The sequence below is a fragment of the Chiloscyllium plagiosum genome, chromosome 30 (genome assembly GCF_004010195.1).
Source record: "Chiloscyllium plagiosum isolate BGI_BamShark_2017 chromosome 30, ASM401019v2, whole genome shotgun sequence".
Taxonomy (NCBI): domain Eukaryota; kingdom Metazoa; phylum Chordata; class Chondrichthyes; order Orectolobiformes; family Hemiscylliidae; genus Chiloscyllium; species Chiloscyllium plagiosum.
The window spans coordinates 17,481,914-17,496,754 of NC_057739.1; positions in this window are offsets into that span (position 1 = coordinate 17,481,914).

Sequence of the window (14,841 nt, forward strand, 5' to 3'; positions counted from 1 at the left end):
TTGGTCCCTTGGACGGAGGTGAGAGGGAGGTGTGGGCGCACTTCCTGCAGTGGCAGGGGAACATGTTGAGAGTGGGGAGTGGGGTGTGGGCTGGTGGAGAGCGTGAATCTGATGAGGAAGTTGCAGAGGGAATGGTCTCTCCAGAATGTTGATAGGGGTGGGGAGGGAAATTTAACTCTAGTGGTTGGATCTGTTTGTAGTTGACGAAAGTGGTAGAGGATGATGCGGTGTATATGGATGTTGGTGGGGTGGAAGGTGAGGAGCAGGAGAGTTTTGTCCTTGGGGAGGGGTGGGGTTCAAGGGTGAAGGTACATGAAGTGGATTAGGGCTGTCAGCCAGGATGCTTTTGAGATAAACGGTGAGGAGCAAGGTGTACCATGTGCCTTGACTCTTTCCACCCCCATTGTAGGCTGCTTGTCTCATGGAATTGGAGAGGGGAAGATATTAAGGGAAATGAAAGTCGAGAGGTGTCCCAAGCGAGTCAGTAGGCAGCACCAAGGGCATGGAGGGTTAGTGGTGTCGGGGTTTGGGGGTGATGACAGTGCGTGAGGAAAGAAATAGTGAGAATAGTCTTCGGATAGCTGATCAGATCTCAACCAGCAGATCTTTCAGCACATGGGGAAGAATGTCCCATGAGTTAGTGGAATCTGGAATGCAGAATTTGGTTTTCTTTGTTCTTTCTCTGCTACCTGCTGTGCCTCATCATTAAATTGCTGTGGCTCAAATCCTGATAAAAAATTGATTCACAGGTAACTGCTATTCTGAACAATGGGAACGGAGCTCCTTCCAATCATTAATGTCAATACAGCTGCACTCAAAAAGAGCATTCAAATCATTTTGAGGTTTCTTTACAATACTGGAGGGGGGACAAAGAGAAAGGTGCATGGTTGTGTCTCATTAATGAGAATTGAATGCCAGCCCCTTAAGAAAGTCACAGCCAATGAGTAAGGGAAGAAATGGGGGACATAAATGAACAGAAATAAAACAGGTGATTTGGTGTAGGGGAAAGAAAGCTGTCAACTGCGTGTGCAAAACATTTCTGGAACATAGAAATGAATGGGCCCCAGTGGCCTAATGGATAAAGCACTAACTCCTAAACTAGGGATTATGGGTACATGCCCTCTCTGGAGTGAAGTGGGCTTTGCCTTGAAATGGTCTCTGTATGGTAGAGGGCTCTTAAGGTGCAATGGTAGTGTCCGCACCTCTTGGCCAGAAGATACAACTACTCCAGAAGTGAGCAATAACATCTCTGAACAGGTTGAATAGAAAATATAGAAAAGGACAGAAATTATATTCTTACATAGTCTCCATTTTGTGACCATTTCTCCACATTGCAGACACCACAACTTTTTCTGTGAATTCATTGATGGAATCTGTGTTTTGCTGGTAATGCCAGCATTTGTTGGCCATCCCAAACCATGGATTACTCGTCCCACGATATGACCACAATGTCGCCAACTCCTCTATTCTGTAACAGCTCTCCAGAATCTATAGAAGGGAAGCCTTTGATGACTCTGCTCCAGCAAAAACGTATTTCAAAATTAAAACATTGATGGAGAATTGATCAGTGGACTACATTACTCTATTACTCTATTTTCCAAAGCCAGCTCCCAATTTTGATTCTGGTTTATAGTTAAAATGTTATTAAATTTTGTCTAAATGCTTAAACAATTACAGTATAATAGAGGTATATTGACGTCCACACCTTATTTTGTAGTTGAATGTTTAATAATCCCAAATGCATTAACAGGAAAATAAGTCTCAACAACCTTGTGGGATGACAGCACAACTTCTAATCCTGAAGCAGAGAATGAGTCAGTATCAATAGAATGGAATGTCTCAAGTTGTTAATAACCATCAAGGTGTTGGTTACAGGTAAAGCCTGAACAAAATTATCTCCTCGTTTAAGTGAACAAATGGAAAATGAATGACTAAATTGGTGTAATTTATTGTAGAAAATCTTGCTTTCACATTTCTAAATCACTCAAATGAACCTTACATGCTTTATGGAGAAAGTGAGGACTGCAGATGCTGGAGCTCAGATGATTCCTGAAGAAGGGCTCATGCCCGAAACGTCGATTCTCCAGCTCCTTGGCTGCTGCCTGACCTGCTGCGCTTTTCCAGCAACACATTTTCAGCTTGCATGCTTTATGGCATCATTTGAAGTTACTGCACTTGTTATCCTCTCATATTTGTGTTATTATTGTTTCGTGGTATGTTTAGTCTAAAAAATGCTGTTATCTGTCTGGTTTGCTTCATAAAACAATTCCCACTATAGAAAGTTTGCAGGGGACTATTATAGCATGTGCTTACCTGTCTTTATAATGATTACTAATTCAGGAAAATTCAATAATCTACTGGTCAGGTATTACATTCATGATGTATTTTGGTCATGGAACAACTCTAAGTGCCTTTGCTCTGTGAGGTGGGGTAAATCAAGAATAAAATACAGAGTCTTAGTAATGGAGTCTGTTCCTCATTATGATTTAGACCTAAGAGTAATAATTCATTCAGTAACATTGCATTAACCTTTACAAATTGAAGGAACTATTGGCACAATAACTACATTATTCTTTAAACATAAAAGCACATTTCTTGTTTAGCAGCAACTACCACTGCATTCACCAGTAAATGGAACTAAACTAAACCCAGAATATCTGATCACAAATGAGGACAGCTGCCTTCAAATTGTGTGTCTTTATTCTATCAGATCTGAGGAAAATTGAGGAAAATTTTGCATTGCCTTCAGTTCTACAGTGTTTGAGATTGAAGATCCTTCAATAAATCCACAGGACTAAACAAAAGAGTTTGGAAAGATAAAACCAAAAATAACTTACTAACATGTGTTGCACAAGTCATTTCATCTTGTGACCAAATAAGTTATAAATATACATTTTGGTGTAAAGTGCGTCAACTCACTAACTGGAAAAAGATGAATAATTACTTTAAAAATCTGGCAAATTGCTTTGAAATGCTCAGAGGTTATATTCAACATCTCTACACTTTTAACAGCATGTGGCAGAAGTTGTGTATTTCTACAGATTCACTAGTAATAGACAGCAAGAATAACCGTAATTCCAATTTAAATAGAGCCTTCAATGTAAATGAAGTGATCCAGGGTGCTGCATAGAAAGATTATGAAACTAGGCATGACAATGAGCTACATAGTCAGTCAGGGACACAATAGCTTGGTCAAACTGATGGGTTTTAAGCAGAGTGTTAAAGCACAAAAGTGAAGTAGTGAAGTGGCGGGAGAGTTTGAGGCTGAGGCAATTGAAGAGACAACCACCGATAGCGGAAGCTGTATTTTCTCATTGTTGTTTTTTCACCTTTAATTCACTTGACCTGTGTTGCTTCAGTACTTCCCATCCACTAGGTCTAACATGTTTCACTTAAATCTGTGCTGTAAAGGCACAAAAACATTGTGGATCCAAATATTGTGCCTTAACACTTATAATGCACACTTCCATAACATGGGCTGAGTCACAGCTGTTGCCAGGATCAGCAGAGCCATGTAGAATTTCTGAAGCTGAAGGGATGTCATTTTTTTTTTGCCACTGAGAAACAGTTTTTCACAGTACACTAGATAGGCCTGAACTCTCTTCTGATGACATTTTGTTGTGCCTCCCACTCTGCAAGCACAGTGAAGGATTCCCAGGAGCTGATGCATTATTGTCTCCCTGCATACTGTGTATGCTGTTAACATGAAGCAATAGAGGAGGATCATTGGGATAAAACACAGGAGAATCTCGCAGAATGATGTATGCCATCATGAAGTTCTCCCATTGAAGTTTTAGATAGCTCAGGTCATACAAGAACCTTACTGAGGAGCTGTGGAAATAATGAGACCATCTCACTGAATCAGGCAGATAGGCTGCCTACTGCATCACAACCACCTGCTTACATTACTCTGCCTTTGGCTATGCACGTGACAAACACACACAATTTTTATGGCTCTTCAAACTTGTGATGTGTTTACATTAGCCCTGGTTGCTGTCCAGTCATTTTTTCCTCAGGTCACTGATGAACATTGCAGGAGGAATTCACCAACTTTATCATCACAGCCAGGCACAAGCAAAATAAGGTCGGCAGGTTTTACAGCATCTCTGACTACCCCAACGCCCAGTTTGCAATCCAGAACACCCACCGTATTCTGAGAGCTCCCACCGTATTCTGAGAGCTCCCACAGAACTTTGCGTCAACTCTTTCAGAAAAGGCTTCCACTGCTTAGCGGTCAATGATGAAATTCCAAGTCATAGATTTCCTTGGCCAGGCAGTGTGAAAGTTTTGTTGTGCAAGTCCTTAAAGAAGATGCTGCACAAAAAGGAAGAAAGAAAGCATCTGTCTTGCTGTACCTGTCTTGCTAACCATTAAACTTTACCCAACTCTGGTTAGCAGAACTGCAGATGAAACAATTGGCGCTCAGTGCCAGTTTTTTTTTAACTAAAGTGAAATGGATCAGAAATGGATAGATGGAATTAGCTCATAGATCAGCCATGACCCAACTGAATGGTAGAATCGACTCAAGGAACCAAATTGCTTTTTGCTTTGTGTAAGTACGTGACACAATTGCTCTTCCCACTATATCTGATAGCCAGACACACAACAGTCATTCCACTCTCCAGCTCAACCTCCTTCATCTAACTTTACTGTAAGTTTTTCACCTGATATGAGGAAAGGATCTGGGATGCACACAGAACAATCCTAATTTGGAAAAAATTAAGTTGGTCTCAGACACACTAAACTTGTTTGCAGGTCAAGAATATGTAACAGTCCTGTTGCTACTCAGCGCATTCTGGCAACCAGTTCATCTACTCCATAGATGGTGGCCAATGTTGTTTTATCTAACACACTGCAACAGTGAAAGAGTACATTTCAGTCCAGAGCCACGCTATATCCCATTTCTGAGCTATGTTTAATTCACAAAAACATGATCTGCTGTTACAGCTGCCTTTTGCAGTGAAATGAGCACAGGTTATGCAGAACAAGTTGAAATTGTATGATTTTAGCAATCAGAAGAGTCAAATAGTTCTTTACTTCTCAAAGATAGAGGGCTTCCTTGCAAAATTGCATGGCTTTAAAAATGCTTAGTTAATGGAAACATTTTCTTAAGTGAAGTTCACATTACGTTTAATTATAGTCATGTAGTAAAGTTTGTTAGTTATTCTTGTTCAAACTTCATTTATCTGAAAATTATGAAACAATATTCCCAGGAATACAAACAATTCCAGACAATGATGACCCTGTGGTTCATGCAGACTGTTCCACACAAATATGAATTGTAAAATATAAACTTTACCCTTTTTAAAAACTATTCCTCTTGAAAAGGTGTATTACTATGATACTGATTTCTGTCTATGCTGCTATCCTCAATTATTCCAGGTGGATCAAGTTCCATATTCTCGTAACTCTCTGCATCAACTTTTTGCGTAACTGCATCATTGAGACCAGAAAGACACTTGCTTTGATCCCTGAGTTGTGCTTTGCTCATGGTGCACCATCTGGTTTTCTCTAATATGCTAATATGTTAATATGTTCCAATATACTTTCGAAATGCCATTTTCCTAACCATGTATTTGGAGTTTTAATATTGACCGAAACCAGTAACCTGGCAGTCAGAACTTCAGTTTGACATCTCATTCCAAGCACCATATTCACTGAGTGCTTTATTAGAGTATCAAGCTAACTTTCATATTCAAGTCCTGGAGTGTGACTCAAGTCCATAACTTTCTCAGTTGGAGTGAGAGTGCTACCAGTTGAATCAAGCTGACCTCTCAGTTCATCTTTAATATCGTTAAAATATGCACACAGTGATTAAGTTCTGCACTGACGATTTTCGGTCAAATGGACATGGAATACTTCTCTGTTTGTCACCCTCACTCAGCTCTAATGTCTCCAGTGGCCAAGCAACAAGAGGCAGCTTTAGGTCAGAGGTTGCAAGTGATATCTCCATTTTGAACTTGTAACGTCTACTTGGCCAAATAGAAGCAAGTAACAGAAATTAGAGCATAGTCCCAAATGGCTTTTTGAGATTTTGTGTAAATAATTACAAAACCATGAGCAGAGCATGCCCAGATTCCCAATATCTCATTTCAGATGGCAAGGTTTCCATCAGGTTGCAATGCTGGAAAGTGCTCTTACAGCGTTGAAGAGTCAAATAAATGAGAAAAGCCTCTTAAAGAACAACTGTACATATAGTATAAATAACTAGGAGAAATTGAACCAAGTGCAAGGCAAAATGGGGAAAATAATCTGCACACAAATTTTCATCTCATATGATATCTGAAAATGCAAGCTGGAATAGTATCAAAATATTGCTAGTGATAGAAGTAAGCACATTCATGTTTATGTTATTGGACTTGTAGTTTGGTGCCTTTTACTACTTTCAGTAGATTGTGTTGTTTATACACATTACTATTGGATGTAATTATGGAAAAGAAAAAAAACAATTCATTGCTTTGTTGATAATTTATCATTAATGATATGTGACCTAAGAATGCTATGTGCCTCTGTATTTATTTGGACTATATACACTGATTCATGTTGCCCTGTCAACATTCTACCAACGCTAGTTCAATACCAGATGTTGAAGTAAAGTTCCTGTATTTCTTATTGCAACATGCCTATTTACAAACAGGAGTTTTCAAAGGATAAGCTGCTGAAATTAATATGTAGCAGAACAAAAAGATACATTGAGCACAAGGAGAAAGTTTGAAAACGTATTTTTCTGCTTGACAGCAATAAAAAAAAGCATTGTTGCCTCTTACAAAACAGAAAGGAAACAAGCTAAAAGCTGGAAGATCTGTGGTTAATGGAGACTGTTAGTGGCTAACAATAGATAGTGCATGATGGCAGACTATGTGATAACAAAGCTTGGTGTGTGGGGTAGGGGCTAGGACATAGGAGAGTTCAGGCCCCAAAATTATTGAACTCGATATTGAGACCTAGGGGCTGCAGGGTCTCCAAGTGGAAAATGAGGTGTTGATCTTCCAGCTTGTGCTGAGCTTCACTGGAGCAAACCTGAATCAGAGATGTTGACCAGAAACAGGGTGATGCGTTAAAATGGCAAGCAGCTGGAAGCTCAGGGATAGCAATAGGGTTCCCCTTGTCCTTACCTACTTTTCCACCAGCATCCACATGCAGCAGATCATCAGCCGCCATTTCCGCCACCTCCAGCAAGATGTCACTACCCTCCCTCCCTTGTCTACCTTACGCAGGAACCGTTCCCTCTGAGGCACCCTGTTCCACTCTTGCTTCTCTCCTAACACCCCCTCAGAGCCCCATGGTATTTTGCCTTGCAACTGGCAAAGGTGTAACGCCTGCCCATTTGCCTCCTGCCTCTTTCATTGTCCAAGAGCCCAAATATACCTTCCACATGAAGCCGCACTTTACCTGCACTTCACACAATTTAGTCTACTACATTCGCTGCTCACAATGTGGTCACCTCTACTTTGGGAAATCAAGTGTTGACTGGGTGACCGCTTCGCAGAACATCTACATTCTGCCGGCAAAAAAAGACCCTGAGCTTCCAGTTGCCTGCCACTTTAACACCACCCTGTTCTGTGGTTAATATCGCTGTCTCAGGCTCGCTGTAGTGCTCTAGTGAAGCTCAGCACCAGCTGAAAGAACATCACCTCATTTTCCATTTGGAGACTCTGCAGCACCCCCCAGCCTTACTATCAAATTCAATAATTTTAGGGCCTAAGCTCCCACATATCATAGCCGCCTACCACATACACCAGGCCTTGTTATCATATAGTCTGCCATTTGTGGGCGGCACGGTGGCACAGTGGTTAGCACTGCTGCCTCACAGTGCCAGAGACCTGGGTTACCTGCACTTCACACAATTTAGTCTACTACATTCGCTGCTCACAATGTGGTCACCTCTACTTTGGGGAATCAAGTGTTGACTGGGTGACCGCTTCGTAGAACGTCTACATTCTGCCGGCAAAAAAAGACCGAGCTTCCAGTTGCCTGCCACTTTAACACCACCCTGTTCTGGGGCTAATATCTCTGTCTCAGGCTCGCTGTAGTGCTCTAGTGAAGCTCACCACCAGCTGAAAGAACATCACCTCATTTTCCATTTGGAGACTCTGCAGCACCCCCCAGGCTTACTATCAAATTCAATAATTTTAGGGCCTAAGCTCCCACATATTATAGCCCCCTACCACATACACCAGGCCTTGTTATCATATAGTCTGCCATTACACATGACCTATTGTTAGCCATTAATAGTCTCCATTAACAGCTATTCACCCTCCTAGCCAGATCATCATCCACTTTTTTGTCTGTCCAACTGTTCTTCTCTCTCATTGGGCTCTATCCCCATCTATCGTTTACTCCTAACCCCTTCCCCCACACTGTCTTCTGCATATAAACCAACATTTTTCTAGCTCCCATCAGTTCTGAGGAAGAGTCACTGGACTTGAAACATTAATTCTGATTTCTCTTCACAGATGCAGCCAGACCTGCTGAGCTTTTCCAGCAATTTATATTTTTGTTTGAGAAAGGAAACAAATGTGGCTGAGGCTATGGGACCATAAATTTAGCGTTGAACTTTGTTTTGTGCCGATGTATATAGGATGAAAAGATTATGAGTCAATCAACATTATGAGACACAAAAGATAATGAGCAATATTAAACCTTTTCTCAACAAACCTTGAACTTTTTTTAGTAATCCGAAGCAATCCCTTTCAAAGGAAAACAAACTACGGATGGACTAAAGCCGGACATGAGGAAATCCGAAACAGAATCATCGGAAACAGCAATATATCGCAGAAGATGATCCATTTCTTTTGTGCTCAGAGTTCCTTGAGAATGAAAGACAACCTTCTGGAAGGGGGCCAAGTCAGAGATTGGATTGTCTAAAATCCACCAAAACACAGTGAAATGTAAGTAGAATACACATGAAACATCTAAAATATGCTCTTTTTAATCCAAGAAGAACCCCTACAATGTGGAAACAGGCCCTTCGGCCCAACAAGTCCACACCGACCCTCCGAGAGTAACCCACCCAAAGCCATTCCCCTCCCCTATTACTCTACAATTAGCCCTGACTAATGGAACTAATGTACACATCCCTGAACACGATGGACAATTGAGCATGGCCAATTCACCAAACCTGCACATCTTTGGAATGTGGGAGGAAACCAGAGCACCCAGGCGCAGAGTGAATGTGCAAACTCCACATAGACAGTCGCCAGGGCTGGAATCAAACCCAGGTCCCTGGTACTGTGAGGCAGCAGTGCTAGCCACCATGCCAGGAAGTCTACCTTGTTCTAGTTGATTCTGCTGAGAATGTAGATGCAGAAACACAGGGAGAGATATTATAGAGGCCTTAGCGATGTAAGCTATGGTGAGATTTGTAGCAGAATCACACAACCGTCCAGTGAGGTCTGTCTCGACATTGGGAACAACACGGTGCATTCTTAATGCAGCTGCTGAGCAGCAATGTGAGTTTCTAACTAGGCACTGGTGAATTACCAATCCAAGAGGGATTACTAAACACACTTTAATACCACAAATTACCTCATTAATATTCAGCTCCATATCTTACTAAAAGTGCCAAACAAGGTAAGACGTCAAAAGTTCTGGTCATGGAATTCAAATTGGATACTTGGTGAATTCAACTCACCAATTACCCTGAAGCAGCATCACGTTGGACACTGGGCACTGCATCTCAATCCACAATCTGTTGTCTCCACAGACAATTGGCATCTCAATGTGCCAGCCTCTGAGATCCCTCATGGAACATCTCTGAATCCATTTATATGTTGCTTCTGCACTTCTCTGCTGTACTTCCACCTGCACTGGCAAATATCATTGTAACACTACAGCCTGGACACCGCCCACTCAACGACACACACCAGGTCCATGGACTGGATCTATCTGCATCTCCAACCTGTTCGCTTACTGTCATAGTGTTTACTCACTCTGGCTTTGCTTGGCTGCTCACAACATCACTGCCTTGCCTTGGTGTTTTATGTATTTTACCCCCTTAGCCAGAGTTACCAGGCTCATAATATCGCTGTATTACTGAGTGCTATACCACAGCCACAAAGCCAGGTAATTGTCATGGTGTCAGCAGTCTTCAGCCAAAACAACAGAGATAGCCCTCACTCAGGGTCCTGGCACAGAAAGTCAAGGACAGTCTTTGATATCAGTCCAGGAGCTTGGACGCAGACTGAGGAGGAGTCAAATATCAAGTGGCACACTGACCATCTTGACATCTATTGCCCTAGTATGGGCTGTTTTTCTCATGGAATGAGAGAGAGGCAGACATTAAAGGAAACAAAAATATGTGGCATCGGTTACAATTAGTGCAGGTCAGAAGGTGTCCCATGTGAGGGTACGTACTGGGTCCGTGGTGTCAGGGCTTGGAGTGGGTGAGAATGAGTGGTGAAGATGGTGCAGTCAATAGCGATAGTGATAGAGGATGAGCCTTAGTGAGCAGTGAATTCAGTAGCAGAGAGAAGGTGGTGGTACTTATGTTGACTGAGTGGAGGAGGCCATTGACCTTCTTCCTACATTGCCATGAATTCCTCCAGGTAGCTGACACTGGGTGGCAACCTCAGACCAGGCTGGTCTCCTCTGCTGGTCATGGTGGGGAGAGGAGAGCTGCCATCTGCACCAGCCTGTCTAGCAGCTCCTCTGAGCTCCTGCCCACAAAAGGAGGTAGCAAATTCACCTTGTTTACCATGTCCAGGCCAAATGTCAAGAATTGGTCCTAGACTAATCTCTGGGTGAACAAAGGGCCCTCTAAAGATGTCAGAACATTCCAGAATATCCTGGCAGTTTTGAACTGTTCTGGGAATGGTAAATTGTAAGATGGAGCTAGAATTGAAGGAGAGGAATGCTGTAGGTAAATGCAAGTTTTGTAATATACAGTGGGAAGACTCAGCAGGTCTCACACTTGAAAAGTCCTTGCAAAAAGAACTCAATATAACTGGCACTTAGCCAGTAAGATTCAATCCATGTTTGGGTGTCATTGATGAATTCTGCATTTCCTCTTGGATTTGATCCTTTCATTTGATACAGAAGTCATTAGCTATATCTTTGTTCAAACAGGAAATCACACCTGCTGTTTCTGTCTGCTGCAGTTGACATAGGGGTCTGATTCTCCTGCTGCTATGAGCTCCACATTTTCACAAAGCAGCCTAACCTATCTAATAAGAAACATCTGCAAGCTCATTATTGCCAATAGCAAAGTTCGCACATTTTAACTCAAAACATGTCTAAGAATAGCTCTAACAATTTCAATGCAAGATAATAAAAGGGACTAGGTCATGTGGAATTAATGAATGACTCCAAAGCCCAGAAATGGCATTACTACTGGAAAAAGTATTTCATATCATGATGTGTTACATTCTTTACTGCTGTATTTGTGGTTTATAGCTACGCAATAATATTAGGTTTAGCTTCTCACCCCATCTCAGGGTCACTGTCCACATTGCTAATACAAAACAACCCTGGCAAGTGATCGTTGGTGAACAATTCTCAGCTCACTGCAACAGACAGTAGTCACATAGGTCAGGCATTTTAGAAAAGTTTTAGAAAGCAAAAATGTTGGAAAATAAGAGGAGGAATTGAACCTGGTCTGTTGTTCAATATGGTCACAGGTGACCACGTTGAAAGTTAAAGTACCCAACCTCATCATTATTTTCATTTTGACTATTTCCATGGCTGCCACCTTGTCACTTAAGTTAGAAGAACCTGCTTAAATAGCATTAATTGGATCTGCTACTGTTCATTATGTGATGTATGGACTGTTTCTGTTTCAGATAGGTATTTTCCGAATTCAAATTGACATTGCCAGAGGAGAAATTTGATTTTAATTATCTTTTGCCACTCAGTCAAGAGCTAATTAGTTGTGGAGACACTTTGACCTTCAAAGCAAAACTGCAAAAAGTGCCTTCTGAAGTCCTTAAACTCATGTTTCGGCATTTCAGAAAGTTTGACAGCCAGGATCGTCTGGAATAAACATCGCAACCAATTGGCAGGCAATGTGGCTCCTTATCAAGTGTGAAAGGGGCAATGATTTTAAATAAAATTTGTCTATTAAACTTTTATTTCATGATGAATATTTGCAGCAATGATTTCAATCCATCTCAACATTTTCATTGTTATTTTCTCTGTGCATTTTTCTCAATTAACTTAGAAAGTGAGTCATGGTAGTAGTAATTGGAATGTTTTTAACATGATGAACATGATAGGTATCACTTTCCTACTTTTTCCCATATGGCCCCACGAGTAATTTTCCTTTTGAATGGTCATCCAATTCCCTCTCAAAAGTTTGAATTTGTTTTCAAAATCTGTTTAGGGGACAGCAACAGGATGACATCACAGCAGGAGTCCACTCAGCCACTGACATCTATACTGACTCCCAAATGAGCAATGCACCTAGTGCCATTCCTCCCACTTTCTCCCTGTAACCCTGCAAATTCTTTCTTTTCAGATAATCGTCTAACGCTTCAGTTTATCTCGCCTCCATCACATTCTCAGGCAATGCATTCCAGAGTTTGACCATCCACTGCATGAAAAAGTTCTCCTCCTGCTCTATCACTTCTTTTGCCAATTGCCTTAAATCTGTGTCCTCCCACTTTTTGATCCTTCCAGGATTGCGAACAATTTCTCCTTATCTGTTTATCCATACTAGTCATGATTTTCAAAGCCCCAATTAAATCTCCTAATAAGCTTCTCTTCTCTGAGGAAAACAATCATAATTTAGAATTATTGAAAACAGGAGCAGGAGTAGGCCATTGAACCCTTTGAACCTGCTCCGCTATTCAATATAATCATAGCTGATGATCCAAAAAAAGTACCTTATTTCCGCTTTCAGCCCACACCTTTAGATCCCTTTACTCCTACAACCACAGGTATATCTAACTCCTTCTTAAAAACATTCCATACTTTGGTCTCAACCACTTTCTGTGACAAAGAATTCCATAGGCTCAACATTTCTTCTGCGTGAAGACATTTCTCCTCATCATAATCTTAAATGGGTTTATCCTGTTTCCTTGAAAGGCGATCACTTCTCCATCTATGTAGGTAACTGAAGCTCCTCATCCCCAGGATTATTCTCATTGGGCTTTTCTGGACAGTCTCTAAAACCTTCTCGTCTTTCATAAAGTGTTGCACCCAGAACTAGATATAATACTCCAGTTAAGGCTGAACCAGTTTTTTATGCAAGTTTAACATAATATCCTCACTCTTGTACTCTATGCCCTTATAGTACAGCCTCTCAACCTGTCCTACCACTTTCAATGAATTATATATTTGTACACCCAGCTCTCTCAACTCTCACCAGTTTTCTTCAGGAAAGGAAATCTGCTCTCATTACCGAATCTGGCCCACATGTGACCCATAAGAGTGTGGTTGACTCTTTATTTCCCTCTGAAATGACCCTGCAAGCCATTCGCTTCAAGAACAATTAGGGATAGGTAACAAGCGTTGGCCTTGTTAGTGACGTGCTTATCCCATGAAAAGATTTTTTAAAATTCTCTGAATTGAATTTCATCTGCAACTTTTCTACAGCCTCAGGAGAATTCTGCACTAACCTCATAGCTCACCATGCTTCCCAGCTTGGTACCATCCTTCGATTTTGAAGTAGTCCTCTCTATACCAAGCTCAAGGTCATTAATATAGAACTGGAAAAGCCAGGTCACCCTTTTAGACAATGTGTAACGTTTACATCTGAATAAGGAGCAGCAGGAAACCATTCAGGCCTTGAGTCAGCTTCACCATTCCAAAATATCATGGCTGATATGATTGTAACCTCAAATTCATATTCCTGTCAACCCTTGATAAATTTTCAACTCCTTGCTTAACAAGAATCCTCCTCTGCCTTAAACAAATTCAAGAACTCTGGAACCACCATTTTTTTCCAGAAGAGAATTCCAGAGGTTTGTGAACCCCTATCGGAAATATAATTTGTCTTCTTCTTTCTTAAATACATTTTTATTGAAAAATAGATTTGTTAATATTACAACAAATACAAAACAATACAATTTAATAACAGTACAAAGAAAGCACAAGAAAAAATAAAACCAAACTGCACAAATATACAAATGTATAAATCTATATATAAAAAAGCTAAATATGTAAATAAATAATAACTAATAACTAACAATTAACTAAATAATAATAATGCTCAGCGAGACAAGACACTGGCTCTCGGCCATTGAGAGCATTAATTTACACATATTCACACATTCGCAGTTCCCCCTCTCTGGGTATTAGATTCATAAAACCCAATCATTATAGTTATATAAAATCCCTTACTAGTGTGGCAGACAGATCTGTGTCCAGGTAGTCCAAAATAAGTTGCCATGTCTTATAAAAATTCTCAGTTTTATGATGCACCATACTTGTAAGAAAACCCAAGGGAGTATTTTCCATAACTATCTTATGCTAACCTGACAAACTCAGAAGATTTTCAGACTTCGGGTGTAGGTTTGCTCGCTGAGCTGTAGGTTTGATATGATTACATTACTTACAGTGTGGAAACAGGCCTTTCGGCCCAACAAGTCCACACCGACCCGCCAAAGCACAACCCATCCATACCCCTACATTTACCCCTTCACCTAACACTACGGGCAATTTAGCATAGCCAATTCACCCGACCTGCACATCTTTGATCTGTGGGAGGAAACCAGAGCAACCGGAGGAAACCCACGCAGACACGGGGAGAATGTGCAAACTCAACACAGTCACCTGAGGCGGGAATTGAACCCGGGTCTCTGGCGCTGTGAGGCAGCAGTGCTGCCCTCATCCAGACATTTCATTACCTGGCGAGGTAACATCATCAGTGGCGACCTCCAAGTGAAGCGATGCTGTTGTCTC